Here is a 24,341-nt window from a genome sequence, read left to right on the forward strand (position 1 = left end):
TACTGCATTCAGTGTGGCCTGCAATCGACATTGTTCCTCCTGAATCCTAGGTTTGACCATAGGGTGGAGTTTCCTCTTTGTTTGGAAGTTTCCAACACTGGTGTGAGGGTGTATAAACCGGCCAAAGGAGTTCCTCAAAGTGTTCTTCTACTGCTCAATATAATCCCCTGGGAATATCAGCACCACCGTACTCTGCCTAAACATAGACTAAGAAGATCTCATCTCCCCCTCCTGAGGCAGCAACAGTTTTTTCTAAAACATTATTAGGGCCTCCCAAATGTCACTGTCCATAGCCTCTCCAAACTCAAGGCCTCCTTCTTCAGATCAATGTCCATTACCTCAATCAGTAAATGGGAGATGATTGTGAGTTGAATTCATGTCATATGGAAACTTAAGGCAGACATTCTTGCTATTAACATAGTGCTTGTTATGGACAATCCATAATTTGCACAGACGTCCAGTAATAACTCTCTACTTGTATAATCTAGGAGGTTCCTCCCCTCCAGGTGTCCCAATCATTCCACCCCAGATGAGCATCAACATTAAAATCTCAGGCCCTACTTGAAGATCAAGCTCCAGATAATATAGCTCTGTTGATTAGCACACAAACCCCTACACCATGCTAAGGTCATGATCCTCAGAGGGAACTGAAGAAAACTCTATGCATATTGAGATTGCGAGTTAAAATAGTTAATGTATCATGTCCAGCCCGTCCCACCTATGTGATCCCCTCGTTTACACTCAGGCATGGCTCTAAACTTGCCACGCCTGGGCCTCATTAGTCTTGTTCCTGCCCTCCTGTTAACCAGCCACATTTGCCTTGTGTTTGCTCCTTTGTTAGTCATGTATATCAGCATCACTCAGTCCTGTGCTCCCTGTTCGGCTATTGTTGCTTGTCAGCATTTGTGAACCTGCCCTGTGTTCATTAATACACATGTTGCAATAGAGCCTGCATCTGGATCATAACACACTGCAGTAGGATTTGCAAAGACAGTATAAGTGAAAAAATGTAAGTGAGGTTTCACCATTAAAGACATGCAGCTGAGATGTTAAAGCACCTGGAGGAGATTTTGTAATTATGATAATCAATTGTGGCAATCAGCATATTGTCACAGAAGAGGATTACTATTAAATGCCCCCCCCCCCAATACTCATGCATAAAGGTGAGATTAAAGCCATTTTATGTCAGATTTGACAGCACTAATGTATCACGCTCTTTCAGTGTTCTCACTTGATGAAGAATTTCATAATTAATATCAGTTTCGCCTTACACGCTCTGATGAGAAATTATAGCTTTGCCATTTATAAACATCAGATTTTATGAGGTGGAAATGAAAAGCAGTCTTAGCAGGCCAGCAAACTAGATATAGGTGTAATTTCCCCCCCTTTTTAATGACTGGGTTTCTCCTGCTGCTTTAGGGGGAAAAAATCAGATATTTTAAATCTGATTTAAAAAGAATCTGACTGAATATCACTGAGGCCAGTGAATATAAACTTTTAATGTACATTTCTTTTTAAATCAGAGCACTCTTCCACACTAATTTTCGAAATATTTGAAGGGGATTTTACAATAGGTACTACAGGAGAGTCAAAAACTTGCAGATGTTTTGCTAATGGCTTCCAAGTAAAACAAATTCAGAAAAGAGAGCATACTCAACCAGCAGTATGACTGTACCGGAAGCTGAGAATGAGAGATAATAATGGCAAAGAGAACTAACAGTGTCTTTATGATGTGTCATTACTTGTTATATTATTAGATAAGAGACTGTTAATTAATTCTGTAATAAATTGGAATAATATATAACGTGTTTATACCTCTGCTGTGCCAAGGGTATAAATCTGGGTAAGGACAAAAGGGACATGGTCCCATCGATATTGTGGGAGTACAGTGTGTGTTTAGGGCTGGGGGGTTCGGGACTGATTTTGGTTCCTACCAATATAGGAGTAGAGTGTTTAGGGGGGCGAGGGATTTAAGGCTGAGTTTTTCTCTACCGATGTTGACACCAAACCTACACCCTCACCTTGTGCAACACTAAATTATGCATAAGGACAGTAGCACATATGACCAGCTTGTACATCCAGAAACTTTTGAATTTAATGCTGTCGTACAAACTTCGCCGCTACGCCTCCTGCGATGGTGAGGTGTGTGATAGATTGTTCTCTTTGTGTTGTTCTTTTTGCTGAGTTTCAGAGGATATTACATTACGCTGCCTTTTCTAATAACTTTAAGAAAAATGTGAACAGTGTCTGAAGATTAAAAAATGTTCTCTGCGAACGTAATCAGCTGCACTAGATAACAGTGAAATTGTGTGCAAAAAAATAATTATGACAAAATAAATTCTTCTCCTTCTTGAAGTTCCCTTACTGACTGATGGAGGCTGGGTGGTGCAAGTGCTTCCAGGGCGGGGCTGCTCCTGAAGGAGGTGTAGCTCCAGGGAGGTCAAACACTCTCACGGGAAACTGTGGAATATGCCAGAGGGACCTGCCTCCTGCAGCCTTCAGCTTGATCTTGTCTTCGTATTGAATATGACATTTTGTGTATATTAACGGTTGTAAAGGAGATCATATTGCATATATAGTACCCTATATACCATCCATATTCCAAATGCTTATCTACTACAGGCCTGAAACATAGAAAGTATAGGGCACAAGCCTGAGGAATGAGAGGCATGCCAGTCCATCAGAGAAGGCATACAAATTCATATACATTACGACCTATTTAGAAATGCCAATGGAGTGTGGGAGGAAACTGGAGTAACTGGATGAAACCCAGGGAGGACTTGCAAACCCCAAACACAGAATCATAGCACAAACCCTGAAATGGCAGTGCTACCAACTGCACTAACGTGCCACCTTAATACAACATATCTATCTCAAATAACTGATACATACTGTACTATGCTTATATGTATAGCTGTAGTACTTTCCACAATACGAAGTAGTACAACATGAGGTAGCCGTCTGCATCAATAACAAAAGCTTACACTATATCTATAAATAGAAGAGTTCCAATATGTTGAATACAGCATAATACCTATTGTAGAATTTCACTCTAGCTAGAGGTTAAATAACAATAGCATACAATGCATTTATATCATGGTGTTTTTATAGTGAACACTGCTCTGGCAATAGAGTATAATTTATTTTAGTTTTCCATCATAATTACAAATTATTTGTAATATATAGCTTCTACATGTAAGGTGGTGGTGGAGCGGGGGGGTGTGAAAATAAGCAAAGTATTTCCAAGGTCATGCTTTTAATTGCTCATCTCCCGCAAAATAAGGACACTTTAAAAAAAGCATCATTTCTGAGCATTATGGTGATTTTCATACTAGGACAACATGGATTTTATGTTCTTTAAAAACAGCTGTGGGGTTTGTTCTCTGTAGTATCACATCTTAACAAGCGCAGCCAAAGAGGGTATTTGTAACTGACCTGGTTACAGAGGCACTTCAACATTTGTCATGTCACCATGCCAGGCCAGTGCATTCCAAATAAAATAAAATAAAACATAATCATTTTGCTGTAATTGACATCCCATTAATCCGCAATAATGTTGAAGGCCTCGTTAATTTTGCAGCGAGTGCTTCCTTTAAAGCTCTTACACTTCAGAGATGTTACGATTTGCTGAAAATCATGCATCAGACAGCACTTTTCAGCTCGTAGAACGGGGCTCTCATCTTACAAATTTGGGTCTGATTAGGACTGACACTACATTGACTTTTAGGCGTATTAAATCTTTGTTAAAGTGTTTCACTGCTATCAGCTGACAGCCTCTTTCAAAGCTTTTTGCATTAAAATAAATGTGATATTGTTTACCAGACAGATGTCTTTCAATGAGGTAACAGAAATATTAAGGAAATCAAGGAAACAAAAAATTTGTGCTATTACACCGTCCAGGCAATGGTCTGTAACATGAGGGCCTGTGCATGCATGATATACCACTGCAGAGTGAAATGACTGCTAGTTAGGGTGAGCCAAGGACTGAGATATGACAGCCGGGCCATTCAGCATTAAAAATTCAGTGTGTGTGATTAATCGATACTTCAAGCAATTATAAATAAAGGCATCACTCCATGAACAAGTGGTTTTACATGACTGAACGGTAATTTGTGGGGAAAGTGACAGAGCAAAATCATCATCTAAGCCACTAGCTGCATATTCCCACACGAAAGGATCACTCTCCACCTTAATTGATTTTATAATAAAGGTCTTCCACGTTTTAAAAACAGGAAAATGATGAAAGCGATTCGCAGTGTTACAGATACAAAAGAGATGCGCTATTCATACCAAACGGGTGATAATTAGGTAATGTTAAACCCTGAGTTCAGTTCAAAGGAAGAATGGACATGTTTCATAGCAGTTCAAAGTCATTTAATGGTGGACATGGTATTGAAAGGTTTCAAGGGTGGCTGGTTAAAAGCTGCCTCCAACAAGCAGTTGACTTGTACCATGTTAGAAAAAGGACATTGGCTCATTTTTTGAATATTTAATAAGTATAAGATAATATTGCTCTAATAAATAACCAATGGCCTTAGAAAATGGAAAAAATAGCTGCCTTTGCCTATTGAATTGTTTAAATGTAAAAAAATTAATTGGTCAGATTTGCATGCAACTTAAATATAACCATGCTACTGCGTTGTCAGCTTCCCTAAAGCAAACCATTGTATAAAGGCAGCAAGTCCATTTTCCTTTGCTCCGATTCTGTTTGATATTACTAGTCTCAGCCTGATTTAACAGACATTTTAAAAATTGTCAGAGATGTTACAGATGTTTTGTGACTTTATTCAATGGTTCGGTACAAGGACATAGTTGGGTTGTTTTATTTTGCTTTATTTTTAAGCTGGAGTCTTGGTCTCCTGTGAAGGCTGATTGCAGTGGCAGTGAGTTGCACTACGAGAGACAAGGTCACGGGCGAAAAGGCTGCCGCTGTGGGCACTCCGTTAATCCACTTCACTTCTTGCTCCGCTGACATTTCCCGCTGAGTCCCATCATATCACAAATAAACCTGAAATGTGGCCATTTTCCCTTGTGTGTATTTGTCTTTTTATGCAGTCTGTTTCTTATTAATCTTTTTTTTTTGCAGGTTTTATGTGTTTTATACACAGTGCATTATACTTTTTATTATATATTGATTGAACTGAAAGAATGCATCAGTGACACATTTCTTTATATTTCCATTTTGTCTTTTGGATTATGAAAAGAGCTTTATAAATGTGATGATATAATAATAATAATAATAATTATTATTATTATTATTAGTAGTAGTAGTAGTAGTAGTAGTAGTAGTTGTTGTTATCTGTTCAATTCACATCTTTTCATTTGGAATTTTTTCCACCACATATTTTATATTTTCACCCACTAAAGGGTTATTTATAAGGTGAATATGCATAAGAGGCCAGCTGTGGAGATTGCTAGGGAAATGTTACTTAAACTTCAGCATCCGCTGGTCCCTAGTGCTAGCACTCTGCCAGGTGGTGTCTTCTGGATTCAGGGGGCCATCTAACTGCCTGCTTTATCTTATAACAAAACTTTGTTGGACGCTGTGCTGTGACTTTCCAGGGTGAAGCGGCATTAGAGTGTTTATCAAGGAAAGCGGCTTTTTTTTTTTCTTCATGATATGTCGCTGCCCCCCCCCCCCCCCCCCCCAAACCCACCCCCTCACTCTGTTGCTTTTGCTCTCTATCTCCATGTTTGCTTTCCACAGTCGCTGCAGAGAAAATTGCACAGGATGCTCACTCTTGTGCAGCAGTCCCACAGCTCCCCCTAACGCATTTCCTTGCAACCGCAGCACAACCGCCTGGCTGGCCTCTCAACTGGGTCAGAGCAATACTTAAAGTGCTATGATTCAGACATATTAGGCATATTACCTGAAACACAAAGGCTGTTATGTAATTCTTAATTATATCGTCCTGGTTTTCATACCAGCTTGAAAGATCCTTTCTGCAGCAGCTGAGACTGAAAATCGCATTTAGTTGGCTGAGGGTTCGACGACTGCTCTTGGCAAGAACTAAAATTTGAATACACAGTTCCCCGAATTCTGGTTCTAGGCTAATTAGCATGATTTTTCTAAAGTCCAAGATGTATCTGCAGTGCATACTGCACGTAGTATACAAAACAGAGTACAGTAACCATGGGTTCTGCTTGCTAAGGTCTATGGTGGCCTTTTCAGAGATTCAGTGTTACGGGTCTTGGCAATGTACTAATGTACTATGCTAATGTACTATGACTAATACTGTGGTCTCCAGCTTACAGTTTTGTTTTTCTTATCTTTCATATTTTAAGCATATCTACTGTCTTTTAAGCAAAGTTTAGGTTTAGTGTTAGAATTGCACAGCATAATATAATCACCAAAAAAATAATTATGTTCACAATAAAGAGCAGCTTAAAGGAACAAGTACGTGAGAAGCATGTCCCCCAGCATCTCAGGCCATTCTTGAACAACGTCCTAGACTCATTACGGTTTGCATGAGACGGACACATAGTTGTAGAAGATGCTGTACCTGCTTATCCTGTACCTGTTTCGCAGAGCTTACATTAACCAAGGAATCAGAAAATCCTGAAGATTCACTTCTTTGACTTCTCCAGTGTGTCTCACATCATCCATCATTTCCTGCTGGGTCATACAGATTTAGGACACCATGGTTGCCTTACGTAGTTTGTCTGCATTGGTAATTGTGCATTTTATGCCCTACTAGGAAACACAGAAATGCCCTGGGGGACAGTATTGTCACCATCTCTATTTACTCATTACACCGTTGTTTGCAGGTATAACTCAAAAAGGTCATGTCTTCTGAAAAGGTCCTCTGATGATTCTGTGGTAGTGGAATGCATTAGTGAAGGAGGAAAGGAGTTCGGAAATCTAATGGAGAATTTTACTGTAACCACCGGTAGCTCAATATTGGAAAGACAAAGGAGCTTCAGGAGGAGCGGAAGACTGCTGTGTCCAGTGTCAAAACCCAAGGACAGAAGAAAGAAATACTGCAGTGTTATAAGTACCTTGGCATCTACATCAATGGCAGGCCAGACTGGCATGAAAACAAAGAGGCTGTCTGCAAGAAAATGTTTTTCTTTAACAGAATGAAGTGCTTTAGCATGTGCAGAAAACTGCTACACATTTCACCCGCCCTGTCAGAGTCATTCTTTGCTGCTGTTAGCTGGGGGTGATATCTAGGTGAAGGGCGCTGGTAGACTTCTTGAGAAAAGCTAACTCTGTAATTCACTGAGCATGGAAGCAGTAGTGGAAGGAAGAAACGTGTCTGAACTGTACTCCTGTCTGAATAATGAGGCCTACACTCACAATAGAGAGCTGGTGGGTCTGAGGAGCACCTTTAGTTTCAGACTCAGCCCTCAAAAAGCATGACTGACCACCATCAGATCAGGAATCATGCACAGATTTCTGTGCCTGCCCCCTTGGGTTTGTTCAGTGCCTTGGATTTACATGTTCTTAAGCCCAACCAGCTCATAGGACACTAACTCAGCACTCCATAACCCATCACTATATCGTTTCACCTACATTAACTTACGCATATTTTATCTATGCAACCATTTTCCGGCCACACTTGCACCGATGATCACCATTCGGTACTCTGCTATGCAGGTTCTCCTAGGGAATTTTTTTTTGTAATGCTGCTGGACAGCAATTTTAAAAGAAAGCTTTATATCTTTCACTGTAAATGCACTGATATCTTAGGAACTCCTTAAATTTTATAAATGTCTTCTCAGCAGTAAATATTGCTGTATCATGGCCAAGGTATTTTTTATTTATATTCAAAGAACATGTTGAGGCACACTGCATGTCTGGATAAACGGACTTTTAATGCATTTATCTTTGTTTCAACTGTGTTATTCTCCTTATGGTAAAAAGCTGACATTTCCCACTGAGTCCCATCATACCACATTTCAAAATCTTCTTCAGAATAGCTCCCCTTTGCTTCGATGACAGCATTGCAGGAGTTTTCCTCAAGTTCTGGGCACAAGTTGGCAATTTTACTATTACTCTTTGATCCAACTCATCCCAAACCGACTCTATAGAGTTTATGGTCGGGGGATTGTGGGGGCCTGGCCATGAGTCATGAGATCCTGGTTTACAAGATAATGCTTATTACTATGTAACCTCAAGTTGTCCTTGTCTTGTTGAAAATAGGTGTCTCCAGACTTTTGACTGGTACTGCACAAACACAAAGTTGAAACAAATTCTTAATGTAAAATTCCTAGTCTGTTTGACTGGTTCTTACAACACTGAGTTAGCTGGTTTATCTGCAGATATATCCAGCATTATAAAGAAATGTACAGTGTTGTACAGGAGTACAGGGTTACATCTTGAGTCCGTCTTTTTATAACTATGGCAGCACTTAACGTTAATATGATGCTGCACACATCTTGAAAGGATATGGATTTAGTTGGACTAGGATAAGACAACGATGTCTTCATTTTCTGAGATAGAAAATGACTTTGGCTGTGGAATACAGAGCAGGGAAAACTAGGTTGCGTGATTCCAAGAAGACTGCATTTTCACTTTGGCTGGGAAATAATTCAACACAAGTCACACAAGACTAGCATATGGTGCTGGATACCTGAAAGAACAGCAGACTGACTTTTCCCTCATCTTTTCAGAAATTTCCTTTGATCATGACACTGCATGTTAAAACTTGTGCATGTTCACTTGAATGGTAATATGAGGGAGGCTTAAATTTAATACGGCTGACTGCAGCTAAGTCTGGCTGTCTTCAATCAATCAAATACAATTATCAATTAAATATGGTTAACTAGTTCATGGGAATCACTTTACACATGTGCTATTTGGGTGTTGGATATCTCCTGGATAGCTCCTTGAATAAATAAAATACTAGTGTAAAAAATGTACTGTATTTGCCTAATATTAAAATTTGTCTAAAGATCTGAAACCATTAAGTGTGTCATGACCTGCTGGTACGATCCTCCCATGTGCCACGCCCCCTCATTTACCACGAGTGCAATCCCGATTGTGGCCAGCTGTTCAGTGTTATTTCTGCTTAGTCCTGTGTATTTTAGTCCGCGTCTGAATCCGTTTCCCTCGGTCGGTCATTGAAGTCTTTTGTGCTGGTTTGCCGTCCATCTTTTGTTTTATGTATTCCCCGACAATAAAGCCCTCCTTTCCTTTCTCCTGTTCTGTTCCTGCTCCGTCCTGCATGGCGTGACAAAGTGCTACAAATATTCAGTAATATCAGAAATCAGGAAGGGGGCAAAAACTTCTGCATTGCACTGTGCATCACGTTCTCGGTTGCATTTGGTGGTTTCCTGTTTGGAGAGTTTCCTGGAACAGCCTTGGTACGGGCTGTTGTGCTTCATGTGATTCTGCTGTACATTGAGGGGGATGGAGGGCAGTGGGTTCTCAGTGGTGCGAATGTGTAAATGTGTTGCAGTTTCTGACTAAGGGATCTGATGGAATACTTTGATTCTCTTGCATCCCAAGAGAGTTTGGCTGCACTAACAATAAAGTCCCTAGATTGATGGGACACCCAGAAACAAACCTGAATATCTTGACATGTCAGTCAGCTGGAAAATGAGAACACTAGCACAGAAGTCATACTGTATACAGATGCTCCTCTACTTACGCACTTTCAACTTACGAACTTTCAGACATACGATCGAAATGCCCTTAAAATGATGTTGAATAACGACTTACGAGCATTTCAAGTTACAAACGGCCGTTCGTAACACACACATACAAGTTCAACACACACACACACACAAGTTCGTCTTCCTATCTATTTCTATCATATCTATTTCTAAGGGAAAAACCCTAATCCCAATTACGACACTTTTACTTTTTTGATTGCATTCACAGATTCTTATAAAATTGAGGTTCTCCAAATGGGGACCTGAAGAAGTGTCCCCAAAAGTAAGGAAGTTTCAGGTTTTACTGCACTTTGGGGACATTTTAGTCCCCAAATGTGATCTATGCAAACCCCCCCCCCCCCCCCCCCCCACACACACACACACACACACTGTTTTGGCCCAAATATTAGAGCCCAATCACAGCCCTGATTGTAAGATGACATTCTACTTTTTCAGTAACTAGTTTTTTGGAATACCAAAGTTTTTGGATACCAAATCTAATCTTTATGAAGAAAAATCATTTTATTTGACAATAACATATAAGACGTTAACTATGAAGCAAGAAACCAATTGCATTACAACAGGTGTATTAAACCGCAAACATTCCAATAAACAAATGTATTATTTGGGGGGGTAGATAGTCAATATTACAAATTCCACAATCCTTGAGGGTTTTCAGTGCAGCAGACCCACATAAAGAGCACAAAAAACATCGTGGCGCATGGTTGCGTCATTTTAATAAAGGAGAGGACAGCTCTTTTAAAATGAAAGTTATTCTCTTTATTAACAGCCACTATTAATTTAATACTAGGACCGGCACAGACAGTGAAGACAGCAATTTACACGACACTCACGGTTACATACCACTGAAACACACTCATTCCAAAGCAAACATTGCACCGTAACAACGTTCACCATTAACAGAAATACACAAATGCACATAGTAATTTACAGTACGTTATTTATAAATATGTGCTGTGCATTGCAAAGCACGCCGGTAACTGTATAATTAGTCCTGCAGACCACCCCCTCGGCATCAAATTATGTCAGCTAATCATGGACAGCGGGGGAGATCCGAACAAATGAAAAAGTTTGCCTTGGGGAAACAGTGATCACCACTAACACGACGTTGTATAGCTAAAACGCATCATTTCTGTTGATTTTGTTTGAAGTGTACTCTGTACTGTATATGCATAATGACATGTAAATTCCAGCCATGAAATAAAAGAAGACCCCACTTCTTTAGGTGTTATGCTCTCATTTTTATATACATCTTTTTATACACCTTTATACACCTGCATGCATAGTGTCTGTGTGTGTGAGACACACACACACACACAAACACAATATGCATGCATGTGTATAAAGGTGTACAATTAAGCACACAGTCAGTCTATTCCAGCAAATATTATCAGAAGAATGGTCCAATCACCAAATTTCCTGCTACAGCTGCCCTGGTCAAATGGAAACATTTTCAGTTTCAGTTTGGATGTTGCAGCTAGACAAGCTCACAGAAAGAGACCTGCTCACCCAACACCAATACCCAACTTTAATGGCAGCAAATCCCACCAGTAATGTTCCAGCATCTAATGGAAAACCTTCCCAGTAGAGTACAGGCTATTACAGCAACAGTGCCCCAACCACCTTCTTATTAATACCCTTGGTACAAAAATACATAATATAGCATCACTATTTTTCATATTTTTGTCTTTTTAAAAAAAAAAAAAGCTGTTTGTTAAAGTTACTGAGAACTTGTGAACTTTGTTCATTGTAGTTGCAAAACACAGAGACAATAACGTAAAAAACAAAAATCCCATGTAATCTCTTTTCTCATATGGTGTGACGTTACATTAGCACTGTTCAATCTGCTGTCACATTCAGGCCTGTTTAGACAAGCTTTGGTGTTTGTATTTAATCAGGGAAATATGGACTGGGTCGAGTCTTTGTGCAGAGCTGATGTGAGAGTATGCCACACTGCGGCTGTCCCCTGGGGTTCAGCAAAAATCCATCTGGCTCCCTGAGAATCAGTCAGGGTGCATTCCTGCTCTGCAGCCCAGTCGCTCAGTCTGCTGGATTTTAATTACCACAGAGGGAACAAAGAAAACCCGCGAGACCTGCTGCATGAGCGGAGGGGGGTGGAATATTAATAAGACAAATGCTCATGAATATTCAGAAATAAACAATGCAGATGGGTGGCTAATGCAAGGCCATTTTTGTGAGGCAGTGCCTGTGGTTGAGTGGTTCTCGTTTATAAGCAGGCTGCTTTCGACATGGTTCCTGCTTTGCACATCTCAGATTCAAGGTATGTGTATTCAAGTGAGCCGAGCGTCTCTTATTTTACCGGCTGATGAAAAGGAAATAGTTTATGGATCCAGGGTCACAATGAGCTTGGAGCTTATCCCAGGATGCATTGGAGGCCCTGAAAAGGATGCCAGTCATGCAGGCATGCAAACACAATCTGGGAAAATTAGAAAAGCCGATTTATGGATTGATGGATGGATAGATGCTTGGATGGATGGACAGATACTTCTGCCCAAAGTAATATACAATTTACCGAACCAGATGTTTTGGACTACAGGAAGAAACCTGCACTACAGAATATATGCTGCAGCCATCAAACACACACACACACACACACACACACACACAAATGCAGAATGATGCAAACATCAAATCCTGAAGATACTTTTCCATCATACAGGAGGTTGGGTGGATATTTTACATTTGCATATTTAGCAATATTCTACAACTGAGAATGCAGGGTCAGTCAGTCCTTGGAGAAAACTGGGGTTAAGGGTCTTGCTCAGGGGTCCAGCAGTCAATTCACATGGCTGACAATGCAATTTGAACCGGTGACCTTCCCACCACAGATACAGAATCTTAACCCACAGAGCCACATATTGAGAAAGGGAAAAAACAATCATGCATCATAAATCTGTGAATTTCATTTAACTTAAATGTAAATCTTTCATACACTGCACATTATTTTTCTTGCGATAGTTTTCTGGACTTATTCAGCTTAAGCTGTGAAGTTATGTGTTCTGTACCTATGATTAATGCTCTTCTTCTGGCTTCCTCTCCATTATTCACTCCATTTATAGCCACGTTAAGTCTACACTCCCCAAGTCCACCTCTACTAACAAGTACAGACCAACAACTACAGTGCAGAAATTATTGTGGTCGCTTCATTTTACATTTTTTTTAAATAACAGACATGAATTAAATGCACAAATACACCACAATCAAAAAAGCAAAAATAGATTCGTACATTTTTGTAAATGTATTAGTAAAGTGAAATATCACATCTACATACAGTAACTATTCAGAACCTTTGCTATGGCACTCAAAATTTACTTCAGGTGCATCCAATTTCCATTGGTCATTCTTGAGATGTTTCCACAATTTGATGGAAGTTCACCTATGGTAAATTCAACCGAAGAGGAAGAACACAAGACCCCACGACAAATATTGCTTTTCAGAGGAAAAATCAAGCAATGAAGGAGTCATCAAAGGAATTGTCTGTAGACCTGCAACACAGGATTTGGCTGGGAAAGGACACAGAAACATTTCTGTGGCTTTTCAAGGTTTAGAAGAACACAGTGGCTTCCACTGATCTTACATGGAAGATGTTCGAAGCCACCAACTTGAGCAACCTTGAGTTGGATGCTCAAGCAAAATAAGCAAAAAGAGAAGTAAGAGTCAGGGAGGTGACCAATAGCTGAAGATCATAGATCCCCAGAGGTTCTCTGTGAAGGTGGGAGAACCTGTGAGAAGGACAACCACCTCTGTGGCACTTTTCCCCCTATTTTTTGTAAAATGAGCAAACAAAAGACACTCATGAATAAAAGGAGCATGAGGGCTCTGTTGATGCTTGATAAAATGTGCCTAAAAGACGAAAAACATGCTCCCCCCGCAACATGGGCAGCCACCTGGAGTGCCATCTTCCATGGAGGTTGCTGAGATAGCAAGTACTGTCCATTCTCCCCCAATCAAACTTCAGTGGCAGTGCATTCCACCTGAGACAAAGTGAAACTGGGTGGTGAAGGTTGTCTAGGTTTCCATATAGGCTTTGACAAGCACTGGGTCCAGGCATCGCCTGGGTCCCAAAAGTTTTATTCATTTAATTGTGGCTAAACAAAGGAGAATGATTGCACAGCAACAAAGGAGCAATGAAGTACAGAAGAAACTCCGATTGCCAATAGTACACATCAGAATAGAAAAGAATTTAAAAAAAAAATGTGTTTGTCATCTTTGTAGCATTTATAAAAATACACACACCACTAATCCCCTGAATGTATGATTATTAATGACATATCTAATGTTGTCTGACAGCTCTCCTTATGTTGGATATAAAAAGAAGCATTCACTGAGTGTTTCAACGTTAAAAGCTTTTTTCAGTTTCTTGCAGTGGGCCGCATTTTCATGAAGGGCTGTATGCTTAATTGGATAATTGTTTAAGTGAACCAGTGGGTGGTTAAGGCCACAGTAATTACTTAGTGAATTGAAGAAAACAGGAGACTCTGCAGCTAGCAAACATAGCAGGAGAGAGAGCTGAGCAGCTGGCTTCCCAGGAAGATGATGGGTAGGTCTTAAACTGCATAGCTCCTCCAGATCATATTCGTCAGTCCCGTACATAATAATTCCCTCGGTTTTGGAATCTTTCACAAATGTTTTAGCATTTCACCCAGTTCATCCTATAAGAAAACACTAAACTTTAAAAGTCATCAGAAATGATGAAGCACTGGTACATTTACAAACCAAAGACACGGCTGTAATACATCACTTAAATATAAGTGAAATTCCCCCAAATAGCTTAATAATATTTTGAATTAATAAAATGCTCTTACCACAAAGTGGATTCTGGGAGTTTTGGAGAGATTTAAAGAGGACATTAACATCTACATTAACACCAGGCATTCTGATGTTTCAATTGCTTAATAAATACTGAAAAGAGAACAGTTTTCATCCTTCATTGCCGCCACAGATGAGTTCAGGTATCGTGCGGTGATGTCTGTACCAGTACAACTTTATAATTTTGTAGCAGTCCAGGTACAGAACAAGCATTGTTCTTCAGAGTCATCATGAAAGAATGCAGCCAGCATGTCATTCAACACATGTACATACATCAGACTTTTATTTATGTTCCAACCAGACTGGTTTTCAGATTCTTGGTTTTAGAGATGTACTGAAATTTCCAACAGCAGCCTTACTTTAAGATCCATTGTGGTTTTTTCTTTACAATTTCCTTAAATTAAGTGACAGTTATCCAGAGGAAACCATTTCAGTCTTAAATGAGAAGTAGTGTATAGATAAAGTGATAACCTAACTATAGTCTTTGAAATATGACTTTAAAAGAACATATTCTTGTAATCCGAATATATTCTTGTACACTGTATGACTTCAGTGGTAAATAACAGTAAAAATACTATAGAGAACCGATACAAATCTGCACAACATAATTAATACAGGTTTGGATTTCATACCAGTCATAGCCCTGGTGTTAAACAATAACCTGAGCCCCCCACCCCACTGTGCCAAACACAAACATACTTAACCAGTGAATATATTAGACGTCTCTCTCTCTGCCTAGAAGAGAAATGAGCTTTATTCAGCTCTCAGGGTTGAATAAGCGTATGACAAACTGCCAGGCAGCTGATATGAGCTTTCTCCCGCACACACAGTGCTCTGGTCCTCCCTATTAAAGCTGCTGTACTGTTGGGTCACCACGGAACTGGGTCTCTCTGTTGCTGTCGGAGTGGGCCAGAGATCCGTGATGTCCGCTGGATTAAAGGCTCCTGGGGTCAGTCCACTCTCATGTTCGGTCTACAAGGGCCACCAGTTTGCCAAGACTCTCAGAGAACGACAGAATGCCTGTCTGCTTTTGTTGCTTTCTGGCAACTCTTAAGTTTCTTTTGTTTTTGAATTCATAAATACTACATCCTGCCATTGTGAAAATGTTTTACAATTGTCATGCACTGAAAATTATGGTGTACTGTAAAAAAAAATAAATACTGTAACAGTGGTGGCAGTGGCCGTCTGAAAGCTCAGAACAAGTACAGGAAGAAGGCACTTCTACTAGAGTCCTATACAAGCCCTGAAATTAAAGCCTGACCCATACCCGGAACCTAGAGACCAACCTGACCCAGCCTCAATAGTACTAGAAAATCTACAACCCGAACCCTAAATTGTGGAAATATTAGTGTATACGGAGTGATTCGCAAGCTGCATTTTTTCTCTCGGTAGTCAGATGCTTGCTGGGTAGCTGGTAGATGAGAGAGAAAGGGAGGGGCAGGGGTTGGGTGGAATGGTAAGTGCAAATGAGCAGAAGACACAGCAAGCGCAAAAAAGCAATTTGGACATTATATATACAAAACCCAACCCCAGCTAGATGTTGAACATAAACAACTGCTAGATATCTGGTCCAAAACACGAGGCTTTGCGGAATCCCATCTGGCTACGCTGAGTCGCAGACATGCAAGTTTTAACTGCAACAACAGAGGACAGCAAATTTGGAACTGCAAGCTAGAGGGCAGCCAAGAACAAAAATGGTGCCCCCCCCCCCCACCCAGGCGGGTAGGGATTTAGGTTGAGTGTTGTCTTTTGGTTTCTTTTTCTATTGCACATAGGAGAGAGTATGCATTTGGTATGAGTCACACTTGGTAGTTGGGGTTTTGTTTGTTGTTTTGATTGTGGTTGATTATGGGTGCCTCCTAGGATTTGAACCTATAACCCTAACCGTTCCAAGCGTTAACACACTGGTCATAGGAGCTATTCCTCTGTCATCCTGCCATTCCTGTGTCACATGACCTGGCTCCTTTATTCTGCTAGAAGAGAGCTTGAAGAGAGTAATGAAATTGCATTATGCCATAATAATACTGAAAATAAAAAGAAATATCAATATAAAAAAAAAAATAAAAGAATAATAATACCGTTGTCAGGTTTTGTGGATGAGGACGGGCAGACTGGCGGATAGGCGGCAGGGAAGGACGAGGCAGGCAGGCAAAAGGCGGGGAAAACTGGGGAATTATTAAGGGAGAGACGGCTACGGGGAGAACAATACATCGCAACGATACTAACATCAATGACAGACATTGGACAGGGCGAGACGTGGACTGATATAGACAAAAGACAGGGCGAAATAACACAGCTGGGCATGATTGGGGAAGCACACGTGGATAATCAGGGGGCGTGGCACACACGAGGATCGTATGAGCCGGGCGTGACAACCGTTTCTCAAAATGTGATCCTTATTTTATGTTACACTATAGAATGTAAATAAAATAAGCAGATCAACTACAGATATCTCTGTGTTTTAGCTTACAGTGAATTATAGAATCTTGCCTTTTTATTGCGCCCATCTCAGAGGCTTATCATGGCAGTACATCTTTCTTAGCATTTCAATCCAATATTTTATTGGTAAAAATAATAACAATGTATGAGATTTTCTAGCATTAAACCGTTCGCCTTATCAGTAGCCCCAGTCTAGAATGTGTCTAACGAGTCTCCCTGCCTGCAAATGATGTTAAAGCTCTGTTTGACCTTTGAATACTTTCATTGATCCTTAGATGAAGAATATGTCACCATGTGCTACTCTGTACCCTAAAAGCACAATGACGGAAAATAATAAACACAGAAGATGAATGTTATAAGTAAACAAAGAAAACTTTTATTAGTAAAGTTACGATATACTTTTGCTTTTTCAAAGAGTATGCGAGGTTTATTTCCTCTGTATGTGTGTGTGTGTGTCTGTGTGAATGTGTGTGTGTGTGGGTGTCAATGTGTTAATGTGTGTGTATGATCCCATGCATGTACACATAGTGCGCATATTCATATCATGGTAGGGGCTGTTCATTTCTGTGGGCATAACCCTAATCCCAGCAATGACAGCCTTTATCCCTACCCATCTTAATCCCTACCCAGTTTAATCCCTACCCAGCCCTAACCTTAACCATAAGTAACCAAACAAAATACAAGACTGCTGGCATTTTTAGGTTCTCGATAGTAGTCACAGATTTTTATAAAATTGAGGTTGTCCTTGGGGGGATGGAAGAAAAAATCCCCGCAAAAAAATTGCAGGTTTTTTATTTATATAATGAAATTTGGTCTCCACAATATAATAATCACACACACACACACACACACACAAACAGAGAGAGAGAGTCTGGATATGGTTTAATTCTGTTCTTGCTAGAAGTACAGTATACCCTGAATATGGGTGGATAATTTTTCAACGCAGAATCATTCTATTCCACGTTAATTGCACACATTGTGTATCTGAGGCTGTCAGGGTGCACAAACAGTCTGATTGTAAGGAGAAAGAGGGTGATTAGTCTACCTGTGTCTTTTATGCACTGTTACCTGGGTCCCGGTTTAGCAACTGTGTCTCCTCATTAGGCCTAAGCCTCCTACAGTGTGTTTAGTGGTCTCATGGTGCAGATCCTCCTGTTACTCGGACCTTTATGATCCTCAGGATCTTCAGACATATATTCTTATTAGAATTTATGGTAGTGCCTGCATAAATGGTATTTTAATTTGCTAGTGACCTTGTATAATTTCTGACAACAATGTGATCAACCCACATATTGTGTATAAAATACAAATTCTGAAAAATAAATAAACCCATTTAACTGTACTCTTTCTTCCCAAATTTAAGCATGCTAAATATCTAAGGTACATGAGTACAGTGTTGCTGTGTAGTGTAAATATGTATGCTATGCTGAAACTGACTTCACTAGACCCGGTACTGTCAGAAACGACAGCGTTGTATTCCCCAATTAGCCCTGAAACTTGCTCCACCCACCTAATTCATATTCGTCCCACACTTACCAACTTCCACAACTTCTAGAAGTACTGGATAAATGTTAAAGTTAATAAATGTGTTTTTACGTGAATGTTGTGAGTGCTTGTGATATCCATCCATCCATTTTCCAAACCGCTTATCCTACTGGGTCGCAGGGGATCCGGAGCCTATCCTGGAAGCAATGGGCACAAGGCAGGGAACAACCCAGAATGGGGATTGCAGGGCACACTCACACACCATTCACTCCTATGGCCAATTTAGTATGAGAGCCTCAGCATGTTTTTTGACTGTGGGGGAAACCGGAGTACCCGGAGGAAACCCTACGACGACATGGGGAGAACATGCAAACTCCACACACATGTGACCCAGGCGGAGACTTGAACCCGGGTCCCAGAGGTGTGAGGCAACAGTGCTAACCACTGCACCACAATGCCGCCCCCTGCTTGTGATGGTCTGAAAGGTCTTATTAATTTACTGTATTACTGTAATACTGACAATTTCATATAAGCTGATTACTTTTATTTGTTTTTGTATGTTTTAATGTCTATGATCAGACTTCTCACCCGCCAGCTCCTCTAGCTCACTGGGAGAATGCCGAGGCATTCCCAAGCCAGCCGATAGATAATCTCTCCAACATGTCCTGGGTCTGCCCTGGGTTCTCGTTCCAGTTGAACATGTCTGATACACCTCCTCAGGGAAGCGTCCATGAAGCATCCTACATAGATGCCTGAACCATCTCAAACTTCTTTTGATGTGGAGAAGCAATGCTTCTACCTTGAGCTCCTCCCAAATATCCATGATCCTCACCCTGTCTCTAAGGCTGAGCCCAGACACCATGTGAGGGAACCCTATTGCTGTCACCTGTATCTCATTCTTTCAGTTACTAACCAAACATACAGAATGGTACAGTGTCCTCATTACTGCCGATGCTGCGCCAATCTGCCTGTCGATCTCATGCTCCCTTCTTCCCTCACTCATGAACAAAACCACAGGATACTGAAACTCCTCTACTTGAAGCAGAAACTCATCCCCCACCAGAAGAGGGCAGTCCATCCTTTTCCGGTTGAGAACCATGGCCTCAGACTTGGAGGTGCTGATCCTCATCCCAGCTGCCTCACACTCAGCTGCAAACTGCCCCAGTGCATGCTGTAGGTCACAGTCCGATAAAGTGAAAAGCAAAGACGTGATCCTAAGATCACCAAACCGGACCTCGTCCACCATTTGGCTATACCTATAAATCCTCTCCATAAATGTTATGACAGAATTGGTGATGAAGGCCAGCTCTGGCAGAGTCCAACACCCACCAGGAATGTGTCTGAAGCGGGGTTTTTGGCTTATTGGGGTAACTTGTCGGATTTAAGGTATCACAGTTTAAATGGACTATATTTTCGTTCAACTGGAAAATCAACACAGCAAATATTCAGATATAATTATTAATTACTCATGTTTTGTAACACAGTCAGCTCGTGTTTTGCGAAAAAGAATATTTCGACTCATGCTAACTTAAGACGCGCTATTAAACTGACTTCATCTTTCTGTCTTTGGCCTACAGGAACTGGACAGTGTACTTCACCTTATATAAGGTTAGTTTAGTTTCATACAGTACAGTACATGGCCTTAGATCGTACCTGCTGATTTCTACAACCTACCAGAATCACCCTTTCAGTTAGTGGATGCTTCCTTGTGACAATATCGGCAGCAAAAAGCCTCTCTTCTGCTCCCTCATTGAGTGTCGACGCAATTGACCCTGTATCAAGCCTTCCTCCTAACTCAAATTAGCCATTGACTCAAACAACCACATAGAACACGAAAAAGCTCGACCTTGTGTACTGTGTATTCTGAATAATTATTTTATAGTCATCAGCTGCACTTCTTCAAATGGTCATATAAACCTCCTCTAATTCAGAATCATCTGTGAGGGTTGACTCAGCTATGTCCAAACTCCGCCTCATGAAAGGTGAGCTTCTCAGTTTCAAGCCAGAGCATGTGGCTCCACAAGATATTGGTTTGGAAAATGATTTGATGGTGGGCTTTTTCTTGAACTCTGCAGTTGGGATTCGCTGTTCCAATGGCCAGGTCTAAAACAGCTGGAACAGAGTTTTTCCTACTTGTACTGTATAATAGCTGTGTGAGGAGAGGTTTTGTAAGAAATTTTGATTGCCCAACTGATGATTGCTCCACAACAACAGACTGTGCTCTTTGCTCAAATACATGACCTAGTAACCATACATATGGACAAAAGAACTGGGACACCTGATCATTATAATTGCATGAATTTTTATGACATCCCATTCTAAATCAATAGGCATCAACATGTAGTTTGTCCCTCCTTGGCAGCTGCCACTCTTCTAGGTTGGCTGTCCACAATAATTTGTAGTGTGTCTGTGGGAATGTTTGCCCAATCATTCCAAAAAGGATGTGTGAAGTCAAGCACTGATGTTGGACGTAAAAGCCTGGTTCACAATCTCCATTCTAGTTCATCCCAAAGTTGTTTGTTGTGGTTGTGGTCAGAGCTCCATGCAGGCTAATCAAGTTCTTCCACACCAAACTCACCCAACCTGTCTTTATGGACCTTGCCTTGTGCACTGGGGTACAGTCATGCTGTTACAGAAAAAGGCCTTTGCCAAACTGTTCCCACAATGTTGGAAGCAGAAAATTGTCCAAAATGTCTTGGTATGCCGAATCATTAAGAGTTCCTTTCACTGGAACTGAAGGGTCAAGCCCAACCCCTGAAAAAAATAAACCCATAATGTTCTGGTGTGGGGTGGAACAGAGGACGCAGATGTGGGAATCGTGGCAAACAAAAGAAGGTTTACGAAAACACGACATCAATGACGGCACTGTGTCGGTGAGGTAAGGCTTACGAGAAGAAGGCATGGTTCTAAGCCACGCCACGGAGGAGACAGGCGTGTCAGGCCGGGCAGGACCGGACACATACCTTAATTCTTCCTTCACCAAACTATACATTTGGCACAATGCAGTCAGGCACATAATGTTCTCCCGGCATCCACTAAGTCCATTAAACTGCCAGACAGAGAAACGTGATTCATCAGTCCATAGAACACGTTTCCACTACTCCAAAGTCCAGTGACAGTGTGCTTTATACAGTACCACTCCATCCAACACCTGCTGGCCAAATGGGGACAAACACATAGGGCAGGGATGGATGGGCACCGACCCCGACAGCTGATAATTAATAATATATAGAATATGTCTCTCTTCCCCTCACATAATCTATGCATATGGACGCAGATCACTGGTTCATTCTTATCCCTGTTTATTTTGACCAATCAGATGGTGGTGACACATCCAGCTCAGTTTAAGCACACTTTGTCACTTGTCAGTACGGGTACGGCTCAGGTTTAGCTTGTATACTTTGCAATGGAAAACCATCAGTTTGCATTACCGGTCAGGTATGTCTCACTTCCTAGTGGCAGTGGAAAAGCGACATAAGAGCTACATTCAATGCCGATGAGAGCAAGGTGTCCAGTATCATTCGACTCTGTATTACGCTCAGGAATGCTAGAGCCATTCAACACAGAGTTGCCCTGAATTAAAATGTACATCAGAAGAAGGTTTTGGGAACACGCTTCTTCACTTCTTAGTATATGCTCAACAACAACTGATGAGCTTCCACTAGTATGGGTATGGGCAGGGAAAACTAGCATTGGTGGCCTCTGCAGGTAGTACATCTACTATCAGAGCCTCCAGAAGGTGACTGTGGACCATGGGGTGGCTGAGATCTGGAAGCAAGAGCTTGTGTGGATGCTATAGGACCCACGTTACTAGACCTTTTCCTTACAGATTTAGCTTATTAGCCCTGTGCCATTAAGGTACTGCTGACACTATATGCATTAGCAAACTCAGAAATTTTCTCCTTAAACGTGACTATTGTCTCATTCATGATATGGGCAAGGGGCACTAGTTCTTTACCAGTTTTCTCAACATCATCAATTCAATTTTAGTTTATTTTTGTATAGTGTCTTTCACAACCCAAGGCACTCTACAAGAGTGTGTCACAATACATTCCTACATCATTTATACAGAATAATACAAAAAACAGGGGAAAAGGAAGACGAAAAAATAAAATAAAAAGAGCCAAATCGCAATGAAGGAGAGGAAATAAAAACTTCAAAATAAGAAAGAAAAAAACCTTCGGGGGTCTAAGGTCAACTGGCTGCCCAGCTCCCCCAGGCGTGCTAACATTACAGAGAATGAGATAATGGGTCTGCTTGTAAAAGCACACTAAACTGTGGTCAAGATCAAAGCCAAAGTCCATCAATGAGTCAGTTCCCCTCGCTAGACTGTGTGAGTTAGCACACTGAAGGCTGCACTCACTGTGTCACAGTTTGTAAGTCACATCCACTTTGTCATATTTCCATGGGACTGAACCATGACATCACCTCAGATGGTGCCCAGTATGGGCACTATCCAGACAAGTGGGATAGTAAGCAGAGAGCATGGGTGGCCAGAATATGCATAGACACATTAATGGAGAAGCAAAGTAGTCCAAAACTGCATGTACAGCAGCATCAGTAACCATAGTTACAGTGTTTGATGTGCTAAGTTGCAGGTAAGCTAAACTGAATTAATAGATCTTAAAGATTAAGCCTGATTCGACATCCTGAACATGAGCTACAATACAAGGGCTCTGTAGCAGAAGGCTTTACCACAAACTGTTTATTTATATGTGGAATGGCAAGGCAGCCTGTGTTCTGTGATATGAGTGGATGACACAGCATGTAAACTGCAATTAGTCCTGTTAGTTAGGCAGGTGATAGACATTTTTATTGCCTTATATGTAATTAGGAGAACTTTCAAGTTACTCCTGAAGTGCAGGGAATTAAGAGCAGGGGTTATGTGTTCAAAGATCCTGCTCCTGGCGGTTATTAGAGCTGCTGTGTTTTGAATACGCTGCAGCATGTACTAATTTCTCAGTGTCCTGAATAGTATGGAAACATTGTAGATTGACAATGTTACATAGCTGTAGGAAGCACACCTTCAATACTGTATCCAAATGTGATATGAACCAAAGGCTCATATCTAAGGTGACGCCTAGGTTACAGGCTGAGCTGCTGAGGCAGTAGTTCTGCCCCTTAGAGTGGAGATCACAGCAGGCCTGTTTGTGGACATGCTTGCAGCCTCAGCATCTAGGTCTTCACTGCATGGAGTGACAAAAAGTTTTCATTCATCCTCTCTAATGCAATCAGCTAACAATAGATGAGGAGTCATTAGGTATAGCTGAAATGTATATTTTGCTGTCATCAGCATAGGAGTGATAATTAACATTGTGTTTTCCTGTTATGCTACCTAATGACAGCATGTAGAAAGAGAAGATCATAGCCTCGAGAACACATCTCTCTGATACTTTTACTGGAACTTTTTGACCGTTGACATTGACGACAAAGTACAGTTGTTGGACACTTGCATACATTGGTTAGTCAAACACGATTTAAACCACTTCAAGTGTAAAGTAACAAAACCAATCAGACATAGGTCAGTTGGAAATCACACGTTAATCAAAAGCAATATCAATAATGATTTGGATCACGTAAAATCATATAATATATAATGTAGTAGTGCATAATATTTGTTAGTGAAGTGCATACAATATCTTTTATATCAAAACTCTCTGCTTGCATATACTGCGTATATCTTTGTCTCAGCGTCTAGCCACACTCATTTCTTAGCTGATTTTGTGACCATGAAATCACCTTTACTTTTAAACTTTTCAGTGCTGTTAGTCTTGCATTTTTAACGAGTCCAAAGGGTAATGCTCCCAGTGCATACAAGGGCATAATTTAGATCAGGATTGTCAAACTCAAGGCCCGCGTGGCGGATGTGGCCTATGGTACAACTGTATCTGACCCACGCAATAATATCTTATGTCTATCAAGACTGGCCCATCGGTATATAACATACACAACACTGGCACTAGAAA

This window comes from Brienomyrus brachyistius, chromosome 16 (assembly GCF_023856365.1).
Source record: "Brienomyrus brachyistius isolate T26 chromosome 16, BBRACH_0.4, whole genome shotgun sequence".
NCBI classification, from domain to species: Eukaryota; Metazoa; Chordata; class Actinopteri; order Osteoglossiformes; family Mormyridae; genus Brienomyrus; species Brienomyrus brachyistius.